Here is a 7,936-nt window from a genome sequence, read left to right as displayed (position 1 = left end):
GTGTGTGTGTGTGTGTGTGTGTGTGTGTGTGTGTGTGTGTGTGTGTGTTTAGGCAGTATGCCTTCAAAGGCCAGAGGAATTGGAACCCTCTAGAAGTAGAGTAATAGGCAGTTGTAAGCTGCTCTATGTGGGTTCTTGTAACTGAGCTCCGGGGCTCTGTAAGAACAGTATGTGCCTTTACCCACTGTGCCATTTCTCTGTCTCAGTTAAAGTTTTCTTATCTACTCCAAGACAAAAAGGAATAACCAAGATCATAGGGTTTCGTTGACCTCCTGATTAGGGTATGTGCCTGTGGAACTTATCCCAAGACACAAACCAGGCTGAAAGTCTTTTTAAGGTAATCTTGATATTTATATGTCAATTGAAAAATATTTAAGTCTTTTCTATGTGCACTGTTTTGGTTTGGAATAATCTAGAACTCTCCCATGAAATGTCATTTTTTTTTCTTGGCCAGCATGACACAGCATAACTGTCCAAATTATTGGAATTATTTTAAATGTATAGTGGGAAGACTTCCATGGCAGAATTGGATTGTATTCAACTGAGCTATTGGCCAAGGGGATCACATGGAAATCCCCAAACAACGCAGGCTGATGCTAAGACAATGGGTCACTCTCCAAAAACTGACAGCATTGCTGAAGGTAACACCCACACAACTCATTGAATATTAAGAAGCCAATGAAGTCTACAGTCTTATGTTCTATACTCTTTGGTATGGGAAGGTAATCTACCAAAAGAGCAACGAGAACACCAACCAAGCTTTTAACCAACAATCTGTCCTGCCTGCAAAATATTTAGGGTAATGGTAGCACAGAAATTGTGGGAGTAGCCAAGCAATGTCTGATTTGACTTAAGGCCCACACTATGAGAAGGAACCCATACCCAATACTGCTCAGGTACCAAGAACCAGAGACTAAATAGCCCAGGGACCTAGAGTAAAACCAATACAACTGGTTTAAAAAAAAAATCAATAAAATGACTCCTAATGATATTTTGCTATACTCATAGATCAGTGTCTTATCCAGTCAACATGAGAGAGGCTTCCACTGGCAGCAAATGGAAACAGATGCACAACCAGACATTATCTGGAATCTAAATTGGAGGCATCAGTAAATTCCTCAGAGCTCAGGGAATCCTACAGAAGAAGACACAGAAATTTTTTATTTGTTTTTTTATTAATTTATTTTTTATTAATTACAATTTATTCATTTTGTGTCCCAGCTGTAGCCCCCTCCCTTGTCCCCTCCCAATCTTACCCTTCCTCTATCTTCTCTTCCCATGCCCCTCTCCAAGTCCACTGATAGGGGAGGTCCTCCTCTTCTTCTATCTGACTCTAGCCTATCAGGTCTCATCAGGGCTGGTTGCATTGTCTTTCTCTGTGGCCTGGTAAGGATGCACCCCATCTTAATAGCCACAAGGGATAGAGGACACCAGAATAATGTAGCCATCTGAATCAACTAAGCAAGGTGTGTATGAGCTCACAGAGACTGAGTCAACAAGCACAGGGCCTGCATTGTTCTTCACCAGGTCCTCTGTGTAGATATTATAGCCTTTAGCTTGGTATTTTTATAACTCCTGACTATGAAAACAAGTAGGTCTCTGTCTCTTTTGCCTGCTCTTAGGACTCTTTTCCTTCTGTTGTATTGCCATGTCCAAATTCAATATGATAGTTGTTGCTTTATCTTATTATATTTTATTTTGTCATATTTGGTTTTTATCTCTTAGAAGCTTGTTCTTTTCTAATGAGAGACAGAAAGGGAGTGGATGGAGAGGTAACGGGGGTGAGGAGGAACTGGGAGGAGTAGAGGAAGGGGAATCTATATGAAATATGTAATGTATGAGAAAAGTATCTATTTTCAACAAAAGAAAAAAAATAAAAGAAACCAAATTAAGTGAACAGTGGAGAACAAGCTAATGAGCAACACTCCTCTGTGTTTTCTGCTCTATTTCCTGCTTCCAGGTTCCTTCCTTGCTTGAGTTCCCATAAGCTATAAGCTAAAACAAACCATTCTCTCCCACCCACCCCCTCAAAACAAAAAAACAAAAACAAAATATTGTCGTTGTATTCATGAGAATGTTTGTAGCTGTTTTCTTTGAATTGAAGTATTTGTTTACAGACTAGAAACAACAGAGGCTCACAAAACTTCTAAGAAAGTCGTCAGAATCAGAGCAGTCTTCATAAGGCGATCTGAACAGCAAGCAGTTATAGGGAAGAGAAGCCTCTTTGGTGTAGTTGCTGACATGGTGTGTGGGGAACTCTAGGTGCCATTTTCAGCCCATGCTAGTATGAGTTCACTAGTAACACAGACTCCTATGTCACCATGCTCCTTATTACATAACCATTCACCACGATTCTAGGAGTAACCCCAATAAAGTCATTGGCTTACCATGCTGTATACACTTGGATTGACTCATGTCTTCAGTCTGTCACCTGTGTCTTAACTAGGACAAGAAGAGGTTTGTTCCTGTTTTCCCTAAAAAAAAAAGAAAAATCACACAATTGCAGGGCCAACTACGGTCTCGTGTTGAACTGAGGTAGTGCCAGGAGTCCTTTCTTTAAAACATTTGACTCAGCAATGAAAAATAAGGAAATCATGAAATTTGCAGGTGAAAGGTGGGAACTGGAAAGGATCATCCTGAGTGAGCTGTCCCAGAAGCAGAAAGACACACATGGTATATACTCACTCATATAGACATATAACATAGGATAAAATGACTAAAATCTGTATATCTACTTAAAGAAACTAATCAAGAGGGAGAACCCTGAGTAAAATGCTCAATCCCCATCCTGAAAGGCAAAGAGGATGGACATCAGAAGAAGAAGAAAACAGGAAACAAGTTAGGAACCTGCCACAGAGGGCCTCTGAAAGGCTCTGCCCTGCAGACTATCAAAGCAGATGCTGAGACTTATGAGAGCAACAGAACCAGAAAATTTGAACACAGGGGTCTTTCCAGAGACTCAGACTCCAACCAAGTACCATGCATGGAGATAACCTAGAACTCCTGCACAGATGTAGCCCATGGCAGCTCAGTGTCCAAGTGGGTTACATAGTAATGGGAAGAGGGACTGCCTCTGACATAATCTGATTGGCCTGCTCTTTAATCACCTCCTCCTGAGGGAGGAGCAGCCTTACCAGGCCACAGAAGATGACAATGTAGCCACTCCTGATGAGATCTGATAGACTAAGATCAGAAGGAAGGAGAGGAGGATCTTCCCTATCAGTGGACTTGGGGAAGGGCATGTGTGAAGAAGGGGGAGGGAAGGTAGGATTAGGAGGGGAGGAGGGAGAGGTTTATGGGGGAATACAAAGTGAATAAAGTATAATTAATAAAAGTTAATAAAAATAAATAAAACATTTGACAAATTTCTCCTCTTAGAATTCTGTTTTGAACCTTTGTCTGACTTTGTGTGTGTCCATGAGTGCGTGTTTGCCTCTCCTGGGGTTTCTAGAGATTCTGTATGTTTTCCCAAGGCAATTTGCCTAACTCACTATTTCCTGATATTTTTCTTTTTGTATTTAAGCAGATAGAAATGAGCTTCACTGGTTTTTTAAAAATCAAGCAGAGTTAATAGAAGAAATGAAACACCAATTTATATTAACCACTTCTCATTAAAATTAATAAAAGATTAAACATATCCCTTTATAGCTAAACTTCTCTGTTCATCCTAATTATCTATAGTAGAGTTCAAATTAAGTTTCTTTCTGAATATCATTATGAAATTATGGCCTTCCACAAACTCATCATATTTCAATTAACCACAATTATCATGTCCTTTATGATGCTCAAATTGTAGACTGGCTAGTAAAAAAATCTCTATGCTGGCTCATTTGTCCTTTAGGCACCTTTTTGGTATCTCTGATGTCTATAGTGCCTGGGTATTCCAGAGAGAGAGAGAAAGAAGATGAGAGAGAGGGAGAGAAGAGCCATGAAGACAGACAGACAACAAAGAACTACTGCTGTTAGATTCAGAAAACTGCTACCAAGGCTACTCATTACCATATCCTAACACTATTATCACTATTATCATCTTTAAGCTACTATACCTTACTGTTTTTGAGCATCCTGTTGATCACTAGACTTTTTAATATAAGAATGTAACAAATGACTGCAGCTTAAAACTTGGGGCTTTCGTAGTTCTAGCCCTGGATCAAATTAGCTTTCCTACTTGTCTTTTCAGGAAGCTACCATCTGCAGAGCCTCACACTCAATCCTTGTTACCTACCTCATTCTGGTCCCAAGGAGCAAACATATCCAAGTTCAACTCTCAGGCCACATGATAGGCTGTTGCCCACCTGGAATGCATATGCATTTTGTGCCCCAGAAGAGTAATTGTTCAGGATGACGGCATGTTGGCTTCATCTCTTTTAAGGGATTGGCTTTGCTCACAACGAGTATCTTTCTGTGGAGACCCTCCTTCTTCCCTTCGTCTGTGCTTCTTCCGGCAGCAGCTTTATGCCGCTCTGTGTTACTCTTCCTCACTGGCACTCCCATTTGAATTATAAGAGTATGAAGAAAAATCCCATCTCCAGAAATTCTCATTAGCTCTTGGGGAGAACTGGTGCTCTGCCCCTCCACACAACCCTCCAGCTTATCTCACTGAGTCTGTTTTCTTTCTGTAGATGCTGGCTTCACACAGTTTTGAAAAGTGATCCCCTGGGCTGCTGTCTCAGGCTTGCAGGGCTCTTCATTTAGGAGACCTGAAACTGTCCAAGATATGCAGTGGTCTTAGCTCATTTATTTTTCTTCAATAGGTTGAGCGGGTACCATCTTGGGGCCTTATAATCTTCCCATTTATGAAGAGGGCTTTGGATAAGAATATGGAAGCCATAGGCTAGAAGGTAGAGAGCTCAGTAGGGTCAGATCTGAACTCTAAGACAGCAAGCAGACAGCTGTTCCGTTTTCACTTTTATCCTGTTGGGTGGGGGCAAGAGGGATGTAGCATTCTCAAAGGCTACTCATTAACCAAGACAACACGGCCCATATATGATTAAATGTGTACTTTAAAGAATGAAGATGTTTAAAAAGTATACTCCTGATACATGCTAATTTTTAAATGTTTGGATGTAAAATCTTCCACTTATAGGCTAGGTTTGTAGAAGATATTTAACACTAAATGCTTTGACCTTTCTAGCATGCTGACCCAATTGTGGTCATTACTCCCATCCTCAAGGTGGGTAAACTGAGGCTTGTATAAGTTATTTATCAATAGCCAAAACCCAGCATGTGGCAGATTGTGATTCAAATTCAAACAGCCTGCCTGATTCTAGAACCCCTAATCTCAAGTGTGTGTGTGTGTGTGTGTGTGTGTGTGTGTGTGTGTGTGTTATAATAGAGCAGTGCTACAGTTTGGAATCCTTTTGTAACCCACCTTATCAAGAACATTTACCCAATCATACCTTTCTTTTTAAAGTATTTTTTTAATAGTTGAGAGTTTAATTTTTTTAAAAATATAAGTTTTCCAGGCTTGATATGATTTACCTGTAATCTCAACTACTTGGGATGTTGAGGCAGGGGATTGCTTGCCTAAGGCCTGCTGGGCTACAGAGTGAGTTTAAGGTCAGCTTGGGCATCTTAGTGAGATACTGTGTCAAAAGAAAAAGGCAGGGTAGGTACCTAGCTGGAAGAACACAAAGGAACAGAAAAGAAATCAAAGTTTGCTAGTCTTGTAAGACGTAGACTCCTCCAATTTCTCCATGTTATAAAAACCACTCGATAAACATTGTACAGTAAAACATAGTAGTTATCTTTTGTACTTGTGTCTCCAATTACTTTCCTAACTAGATGCATCAGCAGGGAGTTGGGGGCAGGGAGAAAAGGAAGGGAGCAATTTGAGGACCCAGGTAGATGGTAGCTGATTACTTTGCACAGAATTTGTGTTAGTTCACACAGGGGGTTAGCAAACGGTGAGGCAGCTTTTTGCACAAGACTGTCACAGAACATTCTCTTAAGTAAGTCAGCCAGGACAATGGCTCAACTGGCACTCACCGCCAAGCCTAAATTTGATCCATTGAACTCCTATGGTGAAAGAAGAGAACTGATTCCTGCAAGTTTTTTACTTCTGTTACATGTGAGTGACATAGGTACACAGGCCCACACACAACATACATGCGTAGACACACACACACACACAGACACACTCTCTCTCTCATCAATAAATGTAAAGTTTTTCTCCACACGAGTGGGTGAACAAAATACATCTCATATCCATTTGATTAGTCATAAGAACATTTTCTTGTTTACTGGAGTTTGCATGTTCTGAGTGGATCTTGTCTGTGTCTCCTTGCAGTATTAGGATTTTATTTACCGATTTGAAAGAGTATGTTCTGTGCTCATTTAATGATACCCTCCGTCTGCCTTGCTGCTTCAACAACTTTTCCCAATTTGTCATTTGATTGTTTCGAGTCACATTTCCTGAGGTAGAGCATTTAGCAGCTTTAATGGTGTTGGAATAAAATCTGTCTAGCGTTTCCTTGGTAATTACTTACATGCTTTTTTTTTTTTTTTTTTAAGAATGCCTTTTCTTCACCAGAGAGCCATTAATTTTTAAAAATAGTTTGTCTATGTGTGGTTCTTTAATCCATCTGTTTTTATTGTTTTGGTTTGAGGCTGTGATCATGGAGAGACCATAGTTTGAGCTCATCAATTTTCCCAGTTGTTTGATGAATAACATTTCCTCCTGTGTTTCTTTTTATTAATCTGGGATAGATATTAGAGTCTGGATCAGAGTGGTTGCTCTATGCTGTCACTCGGCTGGCCAGCTATTGAGCTAGTGGTATTTGATTTCATTTGCTGCTGCTGCTTCTGCTTTAATATAGAGAAGGACATGCCTACTAATTAACAGTTCCGATTTTCCTTTCTAAAAATATTGTTTTTAATGTTTTAAAATTATAACTCATGACCTGGAGAGATGGGTCATTAAGCAAAGTTCTTGCCTTACTAGCATGAAGACCAAAGTTCAGATCCCTAGAGCCCAGGTATGGCAGCACACCTGTAACCCCCAGTGCAGAGACAAGTGTATATAAACTCGTGTGTGGATGCTCTGTTCATGATCTCTCTCTAGGGCCAGGTGAGATTTGCCATGAAAACATACATTTGCTTCAACTTCTCAGAGTTATATATCTTAAATAGCATTCTAATATTTTATACAATTTTCCCACTTATGTTTCTTTTCTACTTTTCCAGTCTTGGTCTTACTTTTTCAGGTCCTAAGTACCAGTAAAGTGCCCAGACCAAAGCTACTGAGAGCGGGTAATAGGATTTTCTACATGAGGCATCTCTGACTCAGAAGCCCACACTGCTCTTTCATTTTTCCTTTGTTTTTATTTTCTCCGTTTTTATAAGTGCCTTGGTGTCTTTTCCCATTGCTGTGATAAGATACCCCCAAATAACAATTGATGAAAAAATGGGCCATGAATTTGAAGGAAAGTGGGGAGACATATATGAGAAGGTTTGGAGGGAGGAAAAGAAATAGAGAAATGCAATTAAAATTCAATCTGAAGAAAAGCAAAGGAAGGAGAGGAGGACCTCCCCTATCAGTGGATGTGGGGAGGAGCATGCATGAAGAAAGGGGAGGTAGGATGGGATCGGGAGGGGAGGAGGAAGGGGCTTATGGGGGGGATACAAAATGAATAAAGGGTAATTAATAATAATAATAATAATAATAATAAAAGAAAAAAATTCAATCTGAAGAAAAGCAACCTGAGCCTGGTGGTGGCGGCACAGGCCTTTAATCCCAGTACTTGGGAGGCAGAGGCAGGTGGATCTTTTAGTTTGAGGCCAGGCTGGTCTATGAAGTGAGTTCCAGGACAGCTAGGGCTACACAGAGAAACCCTGTCTGCAGTAACAACCAAAAGCAAAACCAAAAACAAATCAAACCAAACCAAAATAATAATAATAATAATAATAATAATAATAATAATAATAATAATAATAA

At 40.0% G+C, this 7,936-nt stretch overlaps 1 long non-coding RNA gene across 1 annotated transcript in view; it reads right to left on the bottom strand.

Moving 5' to 3' along the window:
- LOC129688449 (uncharacterized) overlaps positions 1 to 7,936 on the bottom strand; it is a 19,790-nt gene that overhangs the window by 3,837 nt on the left and 8,017 nt on the right. Inside the window, exon 2 of the long non-coding RNA XR_008721943.1 lies at positions 2,388 to 2,474. This is a non-coding gene — a long non-coding RNA (uncharacterized LOC129688449). The remainder of the gene's footprint in view (positions 1 to 2,387; positions 2,475 to 7,936) is intronic.

Source organism: Psammomys obesus, unplaced genomic scaffold, assembly GCF_907164565.1.
Source record: "Psammomys obesus unplaced genomic scaffold, mPsaObe1.curated_primary_1811, whole genome shotgun sequence".
Classification (NCBI taxonomy): Eukaryota; Metazoa; Chordata; class Mammalia; order Rodentia; family Muridae; genus Psammomys; species Psammomys obesus.
This window is presented reverse-complemented; position numbering and strand designations above follow the sequence as displayed.